Source organism: Panthera leo, chromosome B3 (assembly GCF_018350215.1).
Source record: "Panthera leo isolate Ple1 chromosome B3, P.leo_Ple1_pat1.1, whole genome shotgun sequence".
NCBI lineage: Eukaryota > Metazoa > Chordata > Mammalia > Carnivora > Felidae > Panthera > Panthera leo.
In genome coordinates this window covers 132,332,133-132,355,360 of record NC_056684.1, presented here as the reverse complement: position 1 = coordinate 132,355,360, position 23,228 = coordinate 132,332,133, and the positions used below count along the sequence as shown (strand labels likewise).

The 23,228-nt window shown below is 46.4% G+C and overlaps 1 protein-coding gene across 3 annotated transcripts in view; it reads left to right on the top strand.

The window, feature by feature from the left end:
• FOXN3 (forkhead box N3) overlaps positions 1 to 23,228 on the top strand; it is a 391,024-nt gene that overhangs the window by 45,355 nt on the left and 322,441 nt on the right. The window lies entirely within an intron of this gene.

Here is a 23,228-nt window from a genome sequence, read left to right as displayed (position 1 = left end):
CTTCTTGTGGCGATCATTTCACAGTATACACAAATATCGACTCATTATGTTGTACACTGAAAGTAAGATGATGTTATCTGTGAATTACACTAGAGTTAAACAAAAAGGAACCTACCCATCCTTGATCCATGTGTAAATAAATACATACGAGTTTCTAGGGTACCTGCCTGGCTTACTCGGTAGGGCATGTGACTGTTGATCTTGGAGTTGTGAATTCTAGCCCCACTTTGGGCGTAGAGCTTACTTACAAAAATTCATAGGAGTTTCTTTCTGTTCCATGTACTGTGCTGGGAAATGAACAGCAAACACTTGATTCATTCATTAAAAAAAAAAATTACATCTCTGATTTTTGCCAGGCTTATGCTAGTTGTTGGAGTTACAGCAGTGACAAGGACAGAGGAGGCCTTGCTGGGGAAGAATTCATTTAACAAGTAAACAAGTGAAACAGTTGCAAATTGTGATGAGAAACAATGAGGGATACAAGTGTTAGGGGCCAGCTCTGAGGAGGTGACATTTACGAAGAGTCTTAAAAATCTAGGAGGAGCTTCATTATGCAGATGACCAAGATTCCAGGCTGTGGGCAAGGCCCGTGCAAAGACCCTGGGGCTGATGGAGGGAGCCTGGCTGGTCTGCGGGATTGGAACAGGGTGAATGTGTGGGAATGGGTGGCCTCGGTGGAGGTCCAGGAGGTGGTGGTCAGGTGCAGGCTGCTCTCGGAGGAGGTTGGGTTTATCGTAGCTGCCATTGGCAAGCCACTTGTTGGCTTCACGCGTTCAGGTTTCCATTGAGAGCATCCCTTTTGCTGTTGTGTGTAGGAGGTCATGGAGACCAGGAGAGTGATGTCCCTGGACCAGAGTAAGGTAAAGCCCTGAAGAAGTGAAGGTGAAGAGAACGTTCTGGTGGTTTGGAAGGGAAGTCGGGGGGGACAGGGAGGTGCTGGGATGCTGACATCTAGGAGGTGGCACTTATGAGAGAAACTGGGGTGAGTAGAAGGACAGATCTGGGAAAAAGGGTGCCGGTGGCACAAGGCGCCTATTGGAGTCGGTAAATGTGAACCAGCACAACCTTTCTTATCCCTGCCACTCGTGCATCATTCTGCGCACCGATGAGTGCCTCGCTTTCTTCCTGCACATGAATCTTCCCCAGGGACCCCTCTGTACCCCCATTCGTACCATGTCGCACCTTCATAGTCAGCACAATCGCTCGCTTGCGGTAGATTCTCAAGAAGTAATTGTCGATGCACCTCGCGTCCCCAGCTTGTTCAGAGAACCCGATTCCAAAACAGGAAAAAGAAACTGTGGGTGAAGGGGGCGCAATGCAAATGAAAGAGGGGCTTTTGTGGTGTCAGTGAGGAAATGGGTATTTTTCAAAGGAGGGACCTGAGACAAGTGATGAGGAAGAAATGAGAGAGAAGCTGTTTTTAGGGGACACACCTAGACCTCTGCCCCTCGAGGCACCTCTCTTGGCTGCTGCACCTGAAACCTTGGGTCAGCTGTGTTGGAAGCAGGTCGCACATGGACACCTGTCGTCTCTTTCCTTTCCATTTCTCCTCCTTTTCTCCTCTTCTCTCTCTTACTGCCTCCTTAGAGGAAAAAAGGCAAAGTGAAACGAGGAGGAGGGGGGCGGGGCAGAGAAGGAGGGCAAAGCCACGGGCTTCATTCAGGGGTCATGGGCCAGGGGATGTCCTTTGAAATACGTGGCCGCTGTCACACACACACACACACACACACACACGAATGAGTTGTGAATAGTTTCATCTCCCCCAACACTATTTTCGCTCTATGGGTTCAGTGTTCTGGAAGATTGAAGGTAGCGATAGTAATGAACTTAAAAGTCTATTTCTGCAATAGGTCCCACGTCCTGAACTAGTAATTTCTGACAATGCAAAATAGCGAGCGCAGTGTCTTGCGATTTTGAAAGTTACGCATTTGTTGCATTTAAAAAAAAAATTTTTTAAGTTATTTCTTCCCTGTAGGAAAGTAAAGAAATCCACAATAAAATAATAATTAAATGCTGACAGTGCTAAATTTCTACCCAGCATGAGCTGGCAGCGGTTTCCTACCAAAACATTAGGTCATTTGAAGAGAAAAAACCTGATTAAATACCTCTGTAGGCTTCTCTGATTAGCCGTTCTTAAAAGAGTCTGTGACAGTAATGAAAGGGTGTAATTTGACAGCCGTAATTTCCTCTTGAAAGAAAGGTAACGTAGAATAGCGTGTACGCGTGAGGTTTTTACAGGAATTTCTTGTTGGTCTTTCCTAGTGGGTTTGTTTTACTAATCATTCGTTTCTAGCAGCTCTGAAGAGCCCACTAGCCAGGAATTATGTGAGATGAAAAGTACGTCGTCTTCCGGGCGTGAGGCTTGGGGGCCGATTTCAATGCCAGCCTCTCTTTTCTTTCTTCTCCACGCAGTGGGTTTTAGATTTCTCGGGTTAAATGACCTTGACACGGCCAGGTTTGGGAAATGAAGTGTCGGTTGCAGAGATCCTCTGTGCGTCCCCGTGTATTAATTTTCTGCGTCTGGCAGCTCCCAGCGTCTCTTTGTATTAACTCGCCACGGCATGAGGGCTGCAGGCCAGATTTGACGGAAGATGGAATGATTATGTGGCATATGGTAAATGCCACCGCCACCACTAATTACTCTTTCTTTTCACTTTTTCCTTGGCTTCCACTGGTGATCGGGGCGGGGGGGGGGGGCTGGTTCTTGAATTTGGAAGTGTTTACCTTGTGTCAGCCCCATTATATACTCTCGCCCTCAGCGGATGTTGGAGCAGCTGACTTTCTGGGCTCTAATGTGATAGAATTGGAATTTCAAACCTAAGAGCAGACTAACGGCTCATCCAGCCCCAGGACTTTATTCGAGAGACGGAGATCTTTGAGAAGGGGAGGTTAGCCGGGGAGGCAGGTGCAGAATGGAGCCTAGAAGTGAAACCTCCCCAGCCCCGGACAGACCTGGTTTTCCCTTTGCTGTCCCGCCTCTCAAAGGCTGAAGTCAGGCCAGTGTATGAGCGTCCCACGGCTGCCATAACAAAGTACCCCAAGATGGGTGGCCCAAAGGAACAGAGATTTATTCTCTGACACGTTCAGGGAGTTAGACATCCCAAATCAAGGTGTTGGTAGGGCCACGCGGACTGAAGGCTCTATGGCAGAATCTGTTCTGTGCCTTCCTCCTAGCTTCTGGTGTTGCTGGCAATCCTTGGCAGTCCGTGGCTGTGCCAGCATAGTCCCAGTCTCTGCCTTTAGCATCATGTGCTTGCCTCCCCTGTGCATCTGTATCTGTGTCTCTCCTCTTGTAAGGACACCAGTCATACTGGATTTAGGGCCCACCTTACTCCAGTGTAACCTCATCTTTAATTACATCTGCAAGATCCTTTTCTGAATAAGGTCACATTGTGAGGTTCCGGGAGTTAGGACTTCAGTGGATCTTTTGGGGGGGGCACACAATTCAACGCATAACGGGCGGGGCTGGGGAAGGTTTTCCAGGAAGGGTTTTTGGAGACGTTTAATGGCGATGAATCATTATCACCTTCAACTGTACTTTTTGGTGCTTGTTCTGTCTTTATCCTTTTTCCTGTCAAGTGCAGGAACCTGAGTCCTTTCCATTTATTATTAATGATGATGATATGTAGCTTTCACTTTTTAGCTAGGAGTGAGAGCATGTGAGTCAACCCAAGGATTAGCCAGAAAAAAAAAAAAAAAAAAAAGGATGAAGTTAAAAACGATTCAGAGGCAAGATTTGAATTGTAGATATTTTTGTAGAGATTCTCTGGGTTCTTTTTCAGTCTGCATTAAAGCCCTTCAGTTTGGAGAGTTGGTTCTATTTATTTTTATATTTGCCCCATATTTATTTATAATTTAGAACAATTATCATTTAGCATACACAATCATTCATTCTATATTATTTGTTCTGTAATTTATCCAGAAGTCCCAATTATCCTGCCTTTCTCCTTGACTGATCTCTCACTCTAAATTCACCTTCTGGAAAGATTGACCATTTAAAAAAATTTTTTTTTAATGTTTACCTATTTTTGAGAGAGAGAGAGAGAGCACGAGCAGAGGAGGGGCAGAGAAAGAGAGAGACGGAGAATCCGAGGCAAGCTCCAAGCTTTCAGCACAGAGCCTGACGCAGGGATGGAACTCGCAGACCACGAGATCATGACCTGAGCCAAAGTCAGACGCTCAACTCACTGAGCCACCAGGGCGCCCTTTGTTATCGCCTTGCATTTGCCCTCACACCAAACAGATCAGCTCCCTCATCTCCAAATATACCTTCTCGCTCCCTCCCTCCATCCTCTGCTCTGACTAGATGTCCCCCTTCCCCTGCTGCCGCTCAGATCCCAGCCTCCCCTCTGGGGCTCCCATCCGTCATCCCCTCCTTCATGGACGCTGCTCCAACAGGAAGTGGTCTCCTCTTGGGTGAAGTCCAGTGGACTTCATTTGTCGGCACCTCGTTTGGGTCTCACACGACTGCCCTTTAGTGCCGTCTCTTTGTAAAAGTAGCCGATTAGTAGCCACAGGAGCCGCCTTCTGCTCCCGCCACCATGCCCGCTTGGTGTGGCTGTGGGACGCTTATGGCACGGCCTGCCTCTCTGTGGTTCTGACCATCCGATGAGATAGAACGTTACAATCATTTGAAACTCGTCTATGAGCAGTGCTATTCAAATATTTGTCGCCTGATGTGAGTACTCACCTGTAAAATGGACCAATTAATAATAGTACCTGGGGAGGATAGTAGCACCTGGCTTATAGTGATTCATCAGTGATAGTTGGCTGCCCTCCCCCTCCTCCTCCTCGACAGTATCTCTGCAGGCAGGGTGCTTCGCCCCTTTAGGATAGAGGGATCCCCTCCCTGCGTAAGATGGATCCTGACACTGGGCGGCCAGACTGAGAGTCCCATCCCTCTGTGCACAGTACCTGCATTTTCCTATGTCTCCTTTTTCCCGGGGCATTGAAATTCCCCCTGATCACTCTTTAGCCTGGAAGTTTTTAAATGAATAGAAATCGGCAGTGTTGATGTTGGCTCTAAACCTAAATGCGTGTGATGGGTGGATCTCTGTGGTAATGCAGATGTCATCGTTCGAAAGTGGTCCAAGTTCTTTTTCCTTTGAGACCTCCTCGTGAGGGTGTCACATGGGCATGTCTTGAAAGGGAGCATCCTCTACTAGGAGCGTGGTCTTGACAGCATCGAGGTTTGTGTGGGAACCCTTGGAAGGTATATGTGAGGGCAGAATTGTCCTACAAAATGGTGGGGCAGCCAAGGGTGGGTACAGCTCTGTGTTCCTCGTGTGGTGTGGGGTAGCTGGGTAGATGAGAAGAGACAGAAAAACCTTGCAGGTGACTACTTGGAGGTAAACTTCGATATGTTGTCTAAAACTACATGGCACGGGCACGTGGGTGGCTCAGTCGATTGAGTGTCCGACTCGATCTCAACTCAGGTCGTGATCTCACGGTTTGTGGGTCTGAGCCCCACATCCAGCTCTGTGCTGACGGCGCGGAGTTTGCTGGGGATTTTCTCTGTCTTCCTCTCTGTGCCCCTCCCCTCCCCTCTCAAAATAAATAAACTCAATAAGTAAATAAAAATACATGGCACAATCTGCTCACACACATACAAAATTTGCTGAGTATATACTTTTTGATGTTAGTATCGTTTTTGAATTCCTCTTGACCCTCCTCCTTTTGGGTCAACCTTCCCAATACACTTTCCTCACCACGTCCAAGTCTGTCCATACCTATTTTTTTACATGGATGTAAGAATAGAAATTCCTCTGGGGGCAAATGTAAATGTATTTCTTTTCTTTCCATGTACCAATAGGATGCCCTGAATGGCACTGATGCTCAAAGTCTGTTGACAACTGACTGTCTTTCTAGAACATATGACTTGGGTGATTTTATCAAGAATTGAGGGCGTGGCAGCAAAATTAGTGATGTCTATTTAGGAGGAGTTTTCCAGTAAGAGGCTGAATGGGAAAATGGTCAACTCCTACTGCGTAGATACAGGTCCAGGAAGGCAGGTGGGTACCCTACAGAGAGGGCTCCAGGAGATGAAAGAAATCTTGCCATTTTGATGTGATGGTGAATTAATATCACAGTCACACTGGAACCCCTGCACATACGCGCACGCACACGCACACGTGCACATTCTTCCCTCCCAAGCCTGGTAATGGGATCACACCAGCCCAACCAGAGCAATAGTGATAATAACAGACCGCCTTTCTCTCAAGAGGCACCCAATTCACAGCTCTCCTGCCAAGTATTTTGGGAAGATCCCCTCCTCTGCTATTTTCCTCTAAATTCACAATCTGGAAGGCTTGACCATTTTAATTTCCTCGATCCTATCATGCGTTGCACAAAGTCGGTAATGGCACTCATCCTCTGCCATTGTTGTCTCCTTACACCTGCCCCGCTGAGCCTCCTCGCCACCAGATGGCTCCACGTCCTGGTCTCCACATGTACCTTGTGCTTGCACTCCGCCATACTTTGCTCTGGTTCCTCTTACCATCTGACATGGTCTTTCCCTTCCCGTTCTGGCCCATCTGAATACAGCCTACCCTCAGGGGCTTGTATCCACCACCCCTCCTTCGTGGATGCTGCGAAGTGATCTCCTCCTGTGTGGAATCACTTCGATTCCAGTGGAATTCCAGTGGATTCCCGTGGAATCACTTCGATCTTACAGGACTGCCTCAGGGATGCATCAGGCATCCCTGGAGTCTGTGAAAATAGACATTGCCCTTGAAGGTGCCCCAAAGCCATCAAGGTTACTTGAGGCCTCTGGGAAGTGTCACGCCATCATTGTAGAAGCCAGCTCTTGGTGACAGCCACCAGTCATGACATTTTCCCTTCCTTCCTCTCCTGGGCCTGCATGGATCCTCACCTTCTGCTTGAGCCCCTCGGCATTCCCAGACACCTCAGGTGAGGCTGTACCTCGTGTTCTCTTGGCTTTTCCACCAAGTGCCGATTTTCAACCAAGGCACCTAGACTCCCTTACCTGTCAGTCGTTGCCAGCATCTTCTTTGGTCGGCCTGGGCGTAGGGCATGGCCATTGTTGCAGCTTTTAAACGATCTGGCCCACCTCTGTTGGAAATTCCTCACTGAAGCTCTATCTGGAGGCCACAGAGAGGGGTTAGGAGGGCGAGACCTGTTTTCTAGGGTCGGCTTGTCTACTGATGGCTGTGTGGTCTTGAGAAAGTTAGTTTTGTCCTTTGAGAGCCAAACAGGTGTATGTGAAACATTTATCTCAGTAGCTGGCACACACACATTCAGTGAGTGATGTAGCTGGTTTTATTTGTCTTTGGAATATCCTCAGAGATAGCGAAAAGTAAATCACTTAAAAGCAGGTAATATGTGGGGCGCCTGGGTGGCTCAGTCAGTTGAGCATCCAACTGCGGCTTGGGTCATGATCTCACAGTCCGTGGGTTCGAGCCCCACGTCAGGCTCTGTGCTGACAGCTCAGAGCCTGGAGCCTGCTTCCAATTCTGTGTCTCCCTCTCTCTCTGACCCTCCCCCGGTCATGCTTTCTCTCTCTCTCTCTCTCTTAAAAATAAATAAACATTAAAAAAAAAAAAAAGCAGGTAATATGTGCCGGGCAGTGTAATTTTGGGTCCATAACGATAGGTCATTATAAAGCAGTGAGAGTCGGACTTGTGAATTGGCTCTGGAGACCCTTCTAAAACCGTGACAACATATGCTACTGTTCATAGAGCCAGTGTCATCCAGGGCTCGATTTCTGCTGTCCTAAAAGTCTGTACTCGGATCGAGTTGTACAGGTAACTTGGGGGCAGGGTGTCATCCCCTTCCTCCACGTAGTCAAAGCAGGCTATGTGAGAGGTCCCCGTTTTCTCTCCCCATCCCTTCCCCAGGGGACCAGTGGCCGCGTGAGGCCACACCCTGGCCTCCTATGCTCATTACCGGTTTGAACACAGAAGACCAGCCTGGCAGGCCCTCACTGTTCTTGGAAGACTCCCTCGTTCCCCAAAGTGCGTGTTTGAGCCGATACAATTGCCCCTGTCTCCTGAGCGGTTGCTGCCCCGTTCCAGAGCCGAAGAGAATAGCTTTACCCAGTCCCTGCCCCCTTCCCCGCCCCCCTCCCGGTGTTAGGAGGAGCTTTGCCCCCTGATGCCGATGCCGTGCACACAGGAGTTCTGATACATTGCATTAAAAAACAAAGAGTCCCATGAGTTTGTAATTGCACTTTTCTCATTACCTTTTGGTAGCACTGTGCCTTCTAGAGAAGGCGGGTGAGAATATGAAGCCATAAATAGGAAGAAGTTTCGCGTTGAGAGAGGCCTAAGCCTGCTCTACCGTGAATAGGTTGCCCAACATGCATAAAGCATCTCTGGCAGGTAATGAAAATCCAGCTGTGGCCTATCTTGCCCCATTGTCACCCCACCTTTCTAGATGGTTCCTCAGGGCCTGCTGTAGCCTCCTCGCCTACTTCTTCCCTCACCCGCGACATGCCTGGCTCTGCTGGATGCCTGGGCTCCAGATACAGCTTGTCTCCTCACTAACCACCCCCCCAGGCCGGCTCAGCCTTGCCTGAGGGATGGGACTTGCCCAAGACCTAGGGTGAATCTTGACCTGAGCTGCTGTTTAGGGAACTCCGTCCCAGAACCCTTACTGCGTCGTCCAACTTTGACCTTGAGTCCTGTTTTGTTTTGCTTCGTTTTTTATTGGTTCCCCCACTGGTCTCCAGATCCCTACCCTGTTTCTGAGCCCAACCTCCTGTCTTATTTCCCTGGCTGAGAACCTAAGAAGGAGGGGCCTGGGCTCAGCCTTGACTTGTCCCCAGAGTAGAGCCTGCCTCTCAGCACCCACCCAACAGAGGGGCTCCGCTCGCCCCCGCAGACGGTCTGCCTGGCGGCTTTGACTTTGCACGGCTCCCTTCCTGCTTCGTGCCGTGTCACGGCATTCCGCGCTCTGACTTTGCACCGCCTTTTTCCTGCACTGCCCTTGGTATACAGCGGAGATACTTCATGCAGGTTTTAACCATACACTCCTGGCCCAGATGGGTCCTAGATAGATATTATCTGGAGAAGTAGAGACAAGTCTTCGGTATGCACCTTCATTGTCCCATCAGTAACTACATGTTGTGAATATTTACGTCTATAAGGTTACTCTACTTTAAAGTGTTTATAGCGGCGCTTTTCAACAATAGCCAAATTATGGGAAGACCCCAAATGTCCATCAGCTGACAAATGGATAAAGAAGATGTGGTTTATATATATGATGGAATACTACTTGGCAACGAGAAAGAATAAAATCTTGCCATTCGCAGCAACGTGGATGGAACTGGAGGGTATAGTGTTACGTGAAATAAGTCAGGCAGAGGAAGACAGATACCGTATGTTTTCACTCATATGTGGAACTTGAGAAACTTAACAGAGAACCATGGGGGAGGGGAAGGGGGAAAAATAGTTTCGAGCAGAGAGGAAGGCAAACCATAAGAGACTCTTAAAAACAGAGAACACACTGAGGGTTGATAAGGGGGTGGTGGGGGAGAGGGGAAAATGGGTGATGGGCATTGAGAAAGGAGGGCACCTGTTGGGATGTTGGGATGAACGCTGGGTTGTTGTATGTAAACGATGACTCATGGGAATCTACCCCCAAAACCAAAAGTAAACTATATGCACCGTATGTTAGCCAACTTGTCAATAAATTATATTTAAAAATAAATAAATAAAGTGATTTTCAGTTTTTATTTTTATTTATTTATTTTGAGAGACAGAGAGATCACAAGCAGGGTAGGGGCAGAGAGAGGGGGAGAGACAGGATCTCAAGCAGACTCGAAAGCAGTCCGTGCAGAGCCCTATGCAGGGCTCGAACCCACGAACCAGGAGATCATGATCTGAGCTGAAATCAAGAGTTGAACGTTTAACTGACTGAGCCACCCAGGTGATCCAGTAATTTTCAATTTGTAAAGCAATTTTGTCTAGGCTTGTATTTCGCCTTATGTTTTGGCTTCAGTACCTAACTTCTACGCAAGGCGAGGCCACATTTTTGTGATGTCAGAGACGTCCTTCCGGCGCTTACGGTGGAATCTTTGCCTTCAGCGAGCAAAGCCCTGCCGGGAAGGCCCTGTCTGCCACTAACCAGGTGAAGTCAGGCTTTGCACAGGAGTCGGGCCAGGTCGGGGAGCTGGCTGGCTGAAGTCAGCAGCGGTGGCACCAAGAGCTAGGATAGATTCCCTTGGAACGTTCCACCTGCAGGTGTATTGCTGAATTATACTCTCACCCCCTTCTGTCTGGGGCAGAAACTCCACTGGACTGCAGTGGAATTTCCAGACTGCCTTAACCTGCTTCTTCCCCCAGGGTTTTTCAACAGGGTGAATACTAACCCTCCAGTAAGAACAGGAATGGCGAGAAGAGATTTATTTCATCATTTTATGGAAAGGACTGCTCTTGAAGGAAATGAACAGATGGATGTAACTACCTTAAAGGGTGATATCGGTGCCTTTTGCCCCAGGCGTGAGCTCAGATTTATGAACTATCACTTGTCCTATGCTCTGGCCGTGCTGGTCTTGCAGACAGTCCAGACCTTCAGTGACAATGGCAAGGTTTTGGATCCAAACCCCACCACCCGGTGCAATTTGGCCATCAGCGGCCAAACCACAGCTTAGATGACCAAAGTGCTGTCCACCTAGCCCTTTCCTGCCCTGTGGCTGTGTGCCAGGGCCTCAGAGGGGGCTCTGATTGGGTTGGCGTCTTTCTGCTTTCGCCCCATTGCTCACAGCTCTGGATCCTCTGACCCCCAGCATGGGGTAGAATGGAGGCCTTCCAGTTTTCTAGCTCTTTCCTGTCCCTTTTCCCACATCAGGTGACACTCTCCATCCCACATCTCTTTCTAGCAAACTAGAGACTACATCTCCAGGCACGGACCAGAGACCACTTGGGAATCAAAATCCGAGGCTGAACCCAGGAGCATTCCTTGTCAATAGCCCCAAACTGACTGGCCCTTGTGGCTTGTGACCGTCTGCCCCATCCCGGGAGTTCATGAATTCATCCTCTATGGGTTTCAACAGGGGAGGCTTTAGCAGAGGTGCCAGACTTCCTGGGGAAGAAAGCCTGTGGGTCCTCTAACCCCCTCCACCCGAGGGGGTTTATTTTTTGAGGAAGGGAGACAGAGAGTGAGTGGGGGAGGTGCAGAGAGCGAGGGAGACACAGAATCCGAAGCAGGCTCCAGACTCAGAGCCGTCAGCACAGAGCCTGATGCAGGGCTCGAACCCATGTACCATGAGATCATGACCTGAGCCAAAGTTGGACACTTAACCAACTGAGCCACCCAGGCGCCCCCAGATATTATTTACTAGATAGATTGCCTGTGATAAAGATAACGTGGTAGAAGGTCACTTAAGATAGGAACATGCAGTTGACAGAAAAGGAAATAAATGGCTCTTAAGTGTATGGAAAGATGCTTTCCTCTCAGTGCTAATGAGAGAAATATAAACTGAAACCTAAAAGATCGTTTTTACCTGTTAGATTGGTGAAGTTCAAAATACATTTGACCCTTGAACGACACGGGTTTGAACTGTGTGGCCCACTTACTCGTGGATTTTTCTCGATAAATACAGTACTGAACATGTATTGTCTCCTCCTTACGATTTTGTTAATAAAATTCTCTTTCCTCTAGCTTTCTTTACTGTTACAATACAGTACATATAACCTACAACATATGTGTTAATCAAATGTTATCAGTAAACTTCTGGTAAATGGTAGGCTATTAGTAGCCAAGTTGAAGGGGAGTCAAGAGTTACACGTGGATTTTCGACTGTGTGGGTTAAGGGGGTGTCATATCAATGCCCCTAACCCCCTTCTTGTTCAAGCGCCCACTGTGGTTCATAGTGCTGTGTTAGCCAAGATGAGGAGAAGCAGAGACACGTTGCTAATGGCAATATAAATTGATATAGTCTCCAGGAAAAGTACATTGGTCGTATTGAGGCAGAAAATGCATATATCGGGGCGCCTGGGTGGCTCAGTCGGTTGAGCATCCGACTTCGGCTCAGGTCATGATCTCACGGTTTGTGGGTTCAAGCCCCGCATTAGGCTCTGTGCTGACTGCTTGCTCAGAGCCTGGAGCCTGCTTCAGATTCTGTCTCCTTCTCTCTCTGCCCCTCCCCCACTCACGCTTTGTCTCACTCTGTTTCTCAAAAATAAATAAAATGTAAAAAAAAAAAAAAATTAAAAAAAAAAAAGAAAATGCATATATCGGTGGGCAAGCAAACCCATTTCTTGCCATTTATCCTACAGATGTACTCCCACTTGAACACAATAAGGCAGCTCTATAGGTATTGAGACGGAATGATCTCAAAGTATGTTAATTGAAAAATGCTAAGTATGGAGGCGTCTGGGTGTCTCAGTTAAGCATTCGACTTTGGCTCAGGTCATGACCTCACGGTTCGTGGGCTCGAGCCTCGCGTCGGGCTCTGTGCAGACAGCTCGGAGCCTGGAGCCTGCTTCGGATTCTGTGTCTCCCTCTCTCTCTGCAACTACCCTGCTCGCAACTCTGTGCCTCTCCCTCTCTCTCAAAAATAAATAAACACTGAAAAAAAATGTTTTTTGAAAACTGCTAAGTACAGGAGTTTACAAAAAACATTTGATTCCCCCCCCCCCCACCTTTGGTAGCATTTGCTGTTTTTTGTTTTTGTTCTAATTGTTTTTGTTTTTGTTTCTGTTTTTGTTTTGCTGCTGAGGTGTGGAATTGGGTGGCTGGTGACGGGCGATAAGATTACTTACTTTTCTATGTATATGATTTTGAGCCTTTTGAATTTTGCACCATGTGCAGAAAGTACCCAAGTTTTTTGACAAAATTGAAATGAAACAAAAGGAGGCAAAAAAATCAAAGTGAAGGGGCGCCTGGGTGGCTCAGTTGGTTAAGTGTCCGACTTCAACTCAGGTTATGATCTCACGGCTCATGGATTCAAGCCCCATGTCGGGCTCTGTGCGGACAGCTCAGAGCCTGAAACCTGCTTCAGATTCTGCGTCTCCCCCCTCTCTCTGCCCTCCCCCCCCAAGATGAATAAACACTAAAAAATAAAAATAAAAAAAATTTAAAAAAATCAAAGTGAACACAACAAAATATGGACAAAGCCCCAACTCGTTTACTTTTCCTCTTGCTTAAGTAAAATTTAAAATAAAATAAAATGAGGGGCGCCTGGGTGGCTCAGTCGGTTAAGCATCCTACTTCGACTCAGGTCGTGATCTTGCCGTCTGTGTGTTCAAGTCTGGCATCGGTTCTGTGCTGAGAGCCCAGAGCCTAGAGCCTGCTTGGGATTCTGTGTCCTCCTCTCTCTCTGCCCTTCCCCTCTTGTGCTCTGTCTCTGTCTCTCTCTCTCTCAAAAATAAAATAAAAACATAAAAAAATTGTTTAAATAAAATAAAATGAAAGTAAGAAAGTCACCCAAGGGGAATTCTTTTTTTTGGTTTGTTTTTTTTTTGTTTGCCTTTATCATGCTTGATTTTCATATGCCTTTTTGTTTGTTAGGGCGAAGTGAAGAGCATTTTCCTCTTCCTCTTCGGGCGCTGGAAAACTAACTTGAGTTGACTCCTTACCGCGGCAAAAAGGGGCTTTCTTTGCACGATTCTAATGAGCCAAATGGTCATGTCGGTGCTTTTCCCTTGATCTGCCAGTCTTTATTTCTGAGATGTGAGTAACCCCTGAGAAGCCGTGAGCACCAAACTTAAAACCTGGATACTCGCATTCCCTGACTTCCCAATGAGTGGGGGAGCTAGCTGGAAAGGAGCCTTGGGGCCTGCTGCCCAGGGAAATAATCCCCCCCCCCCCCCCCCCACCGAGCAATTAGATAGCGGTTCAGGGCCTCGGATCCGAATTGGGTATTGAGCATTTTGTGAAGTGACTCAAGTACTGCCTTCCTGCTTTATGAGAAATTACAACTTGTGGATTTGGGGATTATACTTGCCGCGGTTGGATTTCTTTCTTTCTTCTTTTCTCACGTACAAATTGTTTAGGCAGAGGGCCCCTTTCGTGGGGCTTGTCTTCCGGCTCGATTCACCACAAGCCCTCCTTTCTAGTTCTTCCTTACCACATTGTCTCCTTTTGTGTCATGTGGGGAACTGGGCGGCCTCTTCGCCGCGAAGGCCAACAATGGAGCCTGCAGACCAGGCGCGGAGAGACCCTCCGTGAGTGCGTGCCAGGTGGGGTGTTTGAGAGATCCCCTTCGTGTTGACTTACTGTCTGTCGCCTTCAGTTAGGAGGATTCAGCACAGCCACGTGGAGACGCCCTCCAGGCCCCAGGAAAGAGCTGGTCTCATTGTGTACAGAGGCAATTTGGAGTTAAAGGCTAACTTCAGCCGAGGGCCATGTTTACTCTTCTATTGTGAGCTGAAGTCAACTGGTTTGTTTGAATGGGGTCCGGCTTGGCTATCCATTATTCATACCTGTTAAGTCAGAGATAATATGCGTGGTCCCGACATATATGCGAACTTAACATGCTTACATTTGCTGGTAAGAGACTTGAGTTTGGCCAATATTTTTACGGAGCCTTTCCAGCAATCCTCACAGCCTCACTTAAGCAAACAAATAGTGCTATCCCTCGCAAAGCAGCTAAGCCCACAATTCTGAGCGCTTTTTCAGATGCTGTTTACAATGATTGGCCCAAGGCCTATCCTAACATCGTGTGCTATAGAAGCAACTCTAAATTCTTTGAAGAAGAAAGATAAATCTCAAGGCAACAGATTTCCTTCTGTTTTCCTTCAAGTGTGTGGCTCTAATTCAGTAATTAGTCACACAGAGATCATCTAATCATGAAAATGATGGCCTTTAAGGTTCATTACCTTTTCTTAAGTGACTGTTACGAGGGTCTCAGAATCTCTGGGTTCCCAGCTTTTTGGGGTCTTGCGTAAGAACTTTTGCCATGGCGTGAGATCAAAACAGAAACAAATAAACCGAACAGTTCCGGCAAGAGAAGGTTCTAATGTCCAAGCCTGAGTCACGGGTGAGGCCCTAAAAATAGCATCTACCTCAAGACAGGCAGCTATCTCCCAGAAAGGAAAGTGGGGGGGTGGGGGTTGGTGGCAGTAACCAGGCTTTTGTTCTACAAGCCTGTCAGGAGTATTTACTGTATTCTCAACACTGGGCACGCAGTATGTAGGGATGAAGTGGTCGACCAGATGGACGTGACCCGCCGTGAGGAATCGACACAAGTCTAGGTGCCCTAGAGAACTGTGAGCAGGCAGCAGCGGACACATGGGTCCCCCTCACCCCTCTGTGGAAGATGATATCACACATTGGACTCCCACTTGAGGGGTGACATTGGAGGGAGCTGGGGGTACCCTGTTTTGGAGGGGCTGCGATGGTTTGCACAGATACAGTGATGTTGGTAAGACAGGTATCGTTAGGGCAGGTTGCACCAGGGCTGGGTTTGAGGAAGGTTCTGGAAGCATCGGAGCCTCTTTCTGCTTCTATGGCTTTACCTCGAGTCCCACAAAACTGATCTGAATAGTACAGAAGGCTAGACATAAAGGAGATTAACCTCAGAAAGTTAGCTCTATGGCTCTTGAATTTCTTCGCCTCGTGGGGTACCCCACAGAAAGGATGTTTTCCACTGCCTCGCCATCCCAGCATTTCCTGTTTTAAAAAATTGGCTCTTTGGCCTTGTGCTGTGGTAAAACTATTTAATTCTTGGTAAGTAAATGGAGCCTTAAAGCCTAAGCCTCTGCCCTGGGCAAGGAACCAGAGGATGTCATTGTGCGTAACTTCAAAGGCTGATAAGATGTTTAAGGTCGCTCCTCCCTAAAGGAGTTTCTTTCTTTTAAGGCCAGCCAGAACCATCTGTGTGCACTTCCCACCACGGTCCTCACAGGAAGCAGAAGACCGTTTCTTCCCTGCCTGTCTGTTGAGGCTCCTGGTGGCATTCTTCTGCCCCACAGAATATTTTTTATTTCTCTGTGCCCTCCAACGACCGCACTGCGCTTTGGCTCCTGGTCTCCAGCAAACATATGATACTAAAGGCAACACCTTTTCCGTCTGGAAGAGTCAGAGAAACAGTGGCGTGCGCGGGACCATTTCCATGGTTGCACATTTGTATGAAGCGATCACCCAAGGACGTGGGGCGGGGGGTGGATTCTTGATGTCTGAGGGCTTGTGGCCGGCACGGTGTACAAGCCGGTGAAAAATACGTGAGTTGCTCTCTCGCCGTCTCTGGTCATCCACCATGGAGAGCCTCTTGCTGACAGGTGACACAGGTGCAGTTCAGAGTCTACCGTTTGCCAAGGACGCATCTCTGTCTTTCTTCAGTTTTGTCGCTGGGCCGTGCAGAACGTGTTGGCTTCTCTCTGTCTCTCTCGCCAGCAGACGGTTTGGCACAGCAGATGCCCCCGCAGCCTGTAAAAACAGGGGTGGAAGATTTTCAGTAAATCGTCCGGGAAATAAGGCAATACTGGCCATGCTGTTGGAAACGTTTGCTGTTCACTGCACATTCTTTGGCGCAGAATATCTTCCAGCTATAAGTTTTTTATGCATTTTGGACTTTGGAAATGGACGCCTGTGCTGTCAGGTTGAGGAGGAGAAGGCCTTGGGGTAGAAGGGATGGAGTCCTTGAAGCGATTCCTTCCCCCAGATGCGGATGGTGGAATGCGGATGCTTTGGTGACGCTTCTTCTGCGTCTTCAGCACGCAGCGCTTGGAGCTCCTCGGTGCTCCATACGGGTCTGGGGGCTGCTTAATGCAAGTGTAATTTAGGTTTCTGGTGCTTGCTTGGAGTTCCCTTGTCCTTCACCTGGCTTCCTGGCCCTCAGGATAGAGACAGAACTCTCTCTCTGGCATCCCCTCTCTGCTTTATGTTGCCGTTGTGCATAACCGTGGTCCGGGGGCATCTCGTCGTTGCCTTCCGTAGAAGGAGCAGTAGCCAGCCTGCCAGGAAAAAAAAAAAAAAAAAAAAAAAATGGAACGCACATGAGGACTTGGGAACCTCACAGTCTGAAGCTCCCATTTGCACATTCCAGACTGATGCCCTCAGGCAGACTGGAGATAGCTTAATACAAGCATATTTGTAACACTCCGGTTCCAACCAGATCAAAGGGCAGAGAGCCTGCCTGGGTTGCAGCCTCCAAGATGAAAACTGGACTCTGGAACTGAGTCTATGTGACTTGGCCATGCCTTGAATCTGAGAAGAAATACCAATTCTGTTATGGATATTTGAGCCATCAGATGGAGACTTTGAAGTCTCCTTGCCTATAATAAATTGGATTCAATGCCTCCCTCACCCTGCCCCCCACCTTGGACACCTAGTTTAGGATTTGGGGTTTCTTCTAAAGTGGTGCTTCTTGTTGGGGCTGTCGGGGCGGGGGGTGGGGGGGGGCGGGGAGGAAGCGAACACACACAATCCAGTAGGTGCCGGAGGGCCGGGAGCCAGCACCTCCGCTTGGAGGCCGGATCTTCAGGGATGTTCCAGATGCTGTTGTGACTGGGGTGACTGCAGTAAAGGGGGAGCCCTGCCTTCTTTCCTCGCACAGAATATGGAGATGTTGGTGTTTTCGTTGTCGGAAACGAAACTTTCCTTAGACTTTTTTAAGATTCTGTGGACTATCAGGGGTGCCTGGGTGGCTCAGATGGTTAAGCATCCGACTCTTGGTTTCAGCTCAGGTTATGATCTCACGGTTCGTGAGTTCAAGCCCCGCATCGGACTCTGTGCAGATGGTGAGGAGCTTGCTTGGGATTCTCTCTCTCCCTTTCTTTCTGCCCCTCCCCTGCACGTGCACTCTCTCTCTCTCTCTTTCTCTCTCAAGATAAATAAACTTAAAAAAAATTTTAAAAAAGATTCCACGGACTATTAACATGTCAGAAGAAATTTTCTATTTATTTTGCAAATAACAGCTTTAAAAATTACCATTCGTTATCACAATTTCATAAAACAATGGACCCTTGAACAAAAAAAAAAACAAAAAAAAGTAAGAATTTGATTTCAGAGAAAAAGCAATCTTTTAAATATTATGCATTTAGCATGATTAAAAAAAACATAATACATTATTATGATTTTCCTCATTTTGCCTCTGGCCAGTGACAACTTTGTCACTAACCACTATGGGTCTGTGAACAGATATTTGGAAACTATGTTAGGTATTTGAAAATTGTGTCAGGTTACATAGATGATGTAATATATAGACATACATATGTATACATCTGTATATACATATGACCTGCAAGAAAAATCATAATTATTATGGTAATAACACGTTTACATTAGGCTTTTAATTAAAGAGTACTTTTACATATATTATCCCATATGATCAGTTAGTGTATGCCTTTGAAACATAAATTAGTCTTAATAGCCTGAGCTAAATAGAATTAAGAATAGAAGGGAAGTCTAGTGTTTAAATTGTTATGAATAATTTTATGAATTATTTAATTATATGAATAATTATGTTCATATATGAAACATATATGAAAGTCCATGGGGCGGGGATTAAGAGGGAGAGGGAGGAAGAGAAGGTGGGTGAGTGAAAGGGAATTTTTACTCCGAGTAGGGGTGTGTCTAGTCCCAAACTTGTATTTAAAAACAAAGATATATATATATATATATATATATATATATATATATATATATTTTTTTTTTTTTTTTAATTTAACTTTATTTTTTATTTTTTAAAATTTACATCCAAATTAGTTAGTATATAGTGAAGCAATGATTTCAGTAGCTTCCTTAATGCCCCTTCCCCATTTAACCCATCCCCCCTCCCACAACCCCTCCAGCAACCCTCAGTTTGTTCTCCATATTTATGAGTCTCTTTTGTTTTTACCCCCTCCCTGTTTTTATATTATTTTTGTTTCCCTTCCCTTATGTTCATCTGTTTTGTCTCTTAAAGTCCTCATATGAGTGAAGTCATATGAGTTTTGTCTTTCTCTGACTAATTTCACTTAGCATAATAGCCTCCAGTTCCATCCACGTAGTTGCAAATGGCAAGATTTCATTCTTTTTGATGGTCGAGTGATACCCCATTGTGTGTGTATATATATATATAGAGAGAGATATATACCACATTTTCTTTATCCATTCATCCATCGATGGACATTTGGGCTGTTTCCATACTTTGGCTATTGTTGATAGTGCTGCTATATTTTGACTTCTCCTCAAGTGTCTCTGTCTTGAACATCTGAATATAGGTGTTTCTGATTGTGAATGTTCTCTTTGGACAAGATAGTACAGCATTTTCCCATTGCCAGCTTCTCCTTGTTGCTGTCCTAGGATTACAGCCTCCCTCGTGTTCCCTGAAGGAGGGCACTAGCTTTAGCGTTCTGTTTGCAGGTGTTTCTTTGAAGCAGAACCTATTGCAAGACAGGTAGGCTGGTTGCTAAGTCGGCAGTCTTTTTTTGAAGACCCTCTACCAAGCCTGAGCTTCAATTAGGCATTAATTAACTAGTCAACTAAATACTTCAGACAGTGGCCGCTTTACATGTATTTGCTGGGTGCTTCGTCCACGTCAGCCTTGGTGTTGCACAGGGGGGATGCTAACAGAGCTCAAGATAGAATAGCTTCTGTCTTAAGAATTAAGCTCATAGTCTATTGGGGAGACAGACAAACCAGGATACAACAAATAATTAATTACAAATAGGATTAATTCTAAATAGGAAGCAAATGGGGTGCTATTACCTATAAACTTGAGAGAAGCCATCTTGCAAACTCATCAGATAAAGAGAAAATTCTACAGTCAACAACTGACGGTTGACATTGTGTGTGTGTGTGTGTGTGTGTGTGTGTATGCCCATATATGAAGAAGACAAAAAGTATATATTTGTATTGCCTTTATAACATAAAACATTATTTTTAAGAAAGGAAACCATTAGGGAAAAAAATCATTAACTCTTACTTTCTCATGACATCTACTTACTGAGTAATGCCTATGAAAGCCACAATTAACTAGATTACTTACAGGGAGCAGACAGCACTCCAGTTGGAAGGGTAGAGCTAGTTGGTCAACTTAACACTCGTACCTCGGACTCTTCTTTGCATGACACAGCACTAGTGGTTTGACCAGATATATCAGATCATCCATAAACTAAAACAAAAAAATTTTTTTTTAATCTTTTGGGGTGATATTTACATGTCAGTTTTGTTCTTTCCCAGGAAAAAAACCTGATAATCTATTCTGAAGAAGTCCCTGAGCTTACACTCAGAGAGCATACCCCTAGTAGAAGAGAAGAGAGTTATACGCAAAGGGTGACAAGAAAGTAGAAAAGGTCTGGGGCAGGGATAGAGGTAACAGAAGGAGAGCTCGGCTGGGGAGGGGGAGCCCAGCAAAAGATTTTTGGGGTGGCTTTCTCACTAGACCTTAAGGAGTGGACAGGCGTTAGGCTTGTGGAGGGTGGCGGTACCATGCACCTGCTAAGCCACCTTTACAGGCTCTTGGGGATACCCATTAAGCCTTTTTTTCGTATTAAAACTAACAACTCTTTGTTTCCTGAGGGCATATGTCTTGTTAGGGAGCAATAATAATATATCAGTTTCCATCGAGTTGTGTTTTATCATTGTAATGGTTACAGAGGAGGCTGCTTTTAGTTCCTGCAGTGCATTTTAATGTTTGCGAGAAACATGGAGACCGACTGAAGGCATAATGGATCCATAATGGATGAGGAGCTGACGAGGGCCAGAAATGGGACACGCCACGGCTGGAACATGAAAGTGCTTCACCTGAAGTCGTGTGCATTCCCTGCATTAGAAGGAGTCGATGGGCACAGTCTGGTTTCACCCAGCACCCCTAGGTGTTGTATGGGCGGAACTGCTGGTCTGCATCATCTGGTGACATCTGCCCTTGGACTCTGCCATGGCGGCCCCATGGCTGCTAATGATCACAGGTCCGGGAACGCATGAGAAGGAAGTGCTCCATCACTGCACGTGTGACCGATGGAGGTGGTACGTTATGAATGCTGTAAAGGGTGTTTTCCTAAAAGAGAAAGAAAAGCTTGAGATCAAATGTGAGCGGGTTTTTTTGTGTGTTTGTTTGGCGTTCAGAGCCCAGGTAGGAAGGCCTGCTTCACACCAGACCCCTGGGAAGGGACAGGCATGGCCTTTGAGCTCAACCCTGACCAGCTTTGGAGTCTAGCCAGCTCGCTCAGTACATATTGGAGGTGGTTTTCGTAAGTGAACACAATAGATGCCAAACTAACCTTTCGCAGAAGAACTTTGTTGGTGAGAAGAAACCATTTTACTTTATGTGCTAATAGTAAATGTGTTCTAAATAAGGCCTGGCCCGGGGCGCCTGGGTGGCTGAGTCGGCTAAGCGGCGGACTTCAGCTCAGGTCACAATCTCGCCGTCCGTGAGTTCGAGCCCCGTGTCGGGTTCTGGACTGATGGCTCAGAGCTTGGAGCCTGCTTCCGATTCTGTGTCTCCCTCTCTCTCTGCCCCTCCCCCGTTCATGCTCTGTCTCTCTCTCTCTCAAAAATAAATAAACGCTAAAAAAATTAAAAAATAAATAAATAAATAAATAAATAAATAAATAAATAAATAAGGCCTGGCCCAACGTCTTACATTTTTTGATCACCTCCACAGCCCAGGGGTGGGACCCTAGAGCACTTAGTGAGCCCTTGTTGATCATTGACCAAAGTGCTCACGTATTTGCAGAAGTTGTTGCTAAAGAATTGCAGGCATAAAGATGCATTTGAATCCAGGACTCCTTTTAGGATGAGGCTCCGTCTTTATAACATTAATATTTCCCCCAAATATTCTTGAATGCTTTTTTGTTCCTCATTGCTGTTGGATATTTTTGTCTTAAAATCATGTGTATGCTAGAACTGATTACCCAGTAGAATGAACTTTAGTCAATCCTAGTGTTTCTGATAAGTTAGTCTTTAGTTGGGTGTTGGGATATTTCTTTTTAAATTTGTTTTTTTAATGTTTTATTTTATTTTTGAGACAGAGAGAGACAGAGCATGAACGGGGGAGGGGCAGAGAGAGAGGGAGACACAGACTCCGAAGCAGGCTCCGGGCTCTGAGCCATCATCACAGAGCCTGACGCGGGGCCCGAACCCACGGGCTGTGAGATCGTGACCTGAGCCGAAGTCGGACGTTTAACCGACTGAGCCACCCAGGCGCCCCATGTTGGGATATTTTTTTTTTTTGTCTTTCCCTGATTCCTGAGTTTGGAAGCCAGTGAGTTACAGTACATTTTGATTTGGTTTTAATCCATCAAAATCAAGTTAGTTCTAAGTGATGGAGGAGCTCACTTTGTGGAGTCCAGGCTGCCTGGAGACATCAGCCACATGCCAAAAGCTTGCTCGTTGCCCGGCAACCTTGCCGGAGGAATAGATTTTCTGCCACTGGCTCCCTTTTTAGTCGAGGTGGAATCTATTAACACTACTATTCTAGTCTAGAGAACCAGAGCTGGGGTTTCACTGAAAAGAATGGTCAGAGTTTTTGTTTTTGTTTTTGTTTTTAATAACCAAACATCACGTTTCTGGCTTCTAAACTCCACCGTTAATTTCATTGACTTCTAAATAAAGACTGAAGAGTTTATTAATATTACTGAACATTGCTGAGGCTCAAGAGGTCAGTCCAGTGTCTGACTGGCTCCTAAGGAAGGAAGCTCAGTGTTTGATTTCTATAGAAATGATCATGCAGGGAATGGGTAGGCACTGTGAACACCCAGGTCGAATGTAGCGCAGATAAGAACGACTTCATTTGCCCCCAAACTTTTCTCAGTCCCCACCAGGTGTACTTGTGGGCCCCTGCCTTCCAAAACTTACCATCTGGCCGTGGAAGCGGTTATTTCTTCAAGTATTCGCGATCTCACTCTGATTGAAAAGTGGCTGTGTATCCCTTCCTTTTATCCTTCAATCAAAGAGTGTCTTTTCTCCTTTTGTAGCTAAATACTTCACCAGCAAGATTGATGGTTTCCATCTACCAGGGGAGTTTTCCTTACTGTCAGCTCTATTGTTTTGCTTAGGCTCTTAATGTAATAGCTTTGGGTTGTAGCAAGGGAAGATGATGGCTAAGCCCAAGGTCTGGTGGCTGGAGTTATTCACCTCTGCTGAAATGCAATTTTAATAATGGACTGTATCAGCTCCATGTGTTTTCTTGCCCCTGTGTAAAACCAAGGAAGCTCTCAGAGCATTAACCCTTTGGTGGCAGGAAAAATCAAAGTCGCCAGGAGCCACTTAATTAAATGACACTTGCATCTCAAAGAAGACAGCTTGCAAATAGTGTGGACGTTCTCTGGATAGGAGAGGAAGGGGTTGTTCCTTTTTCAGTGAGTGGGCATTAGCCACTCCATTGATCCCATTCTTTT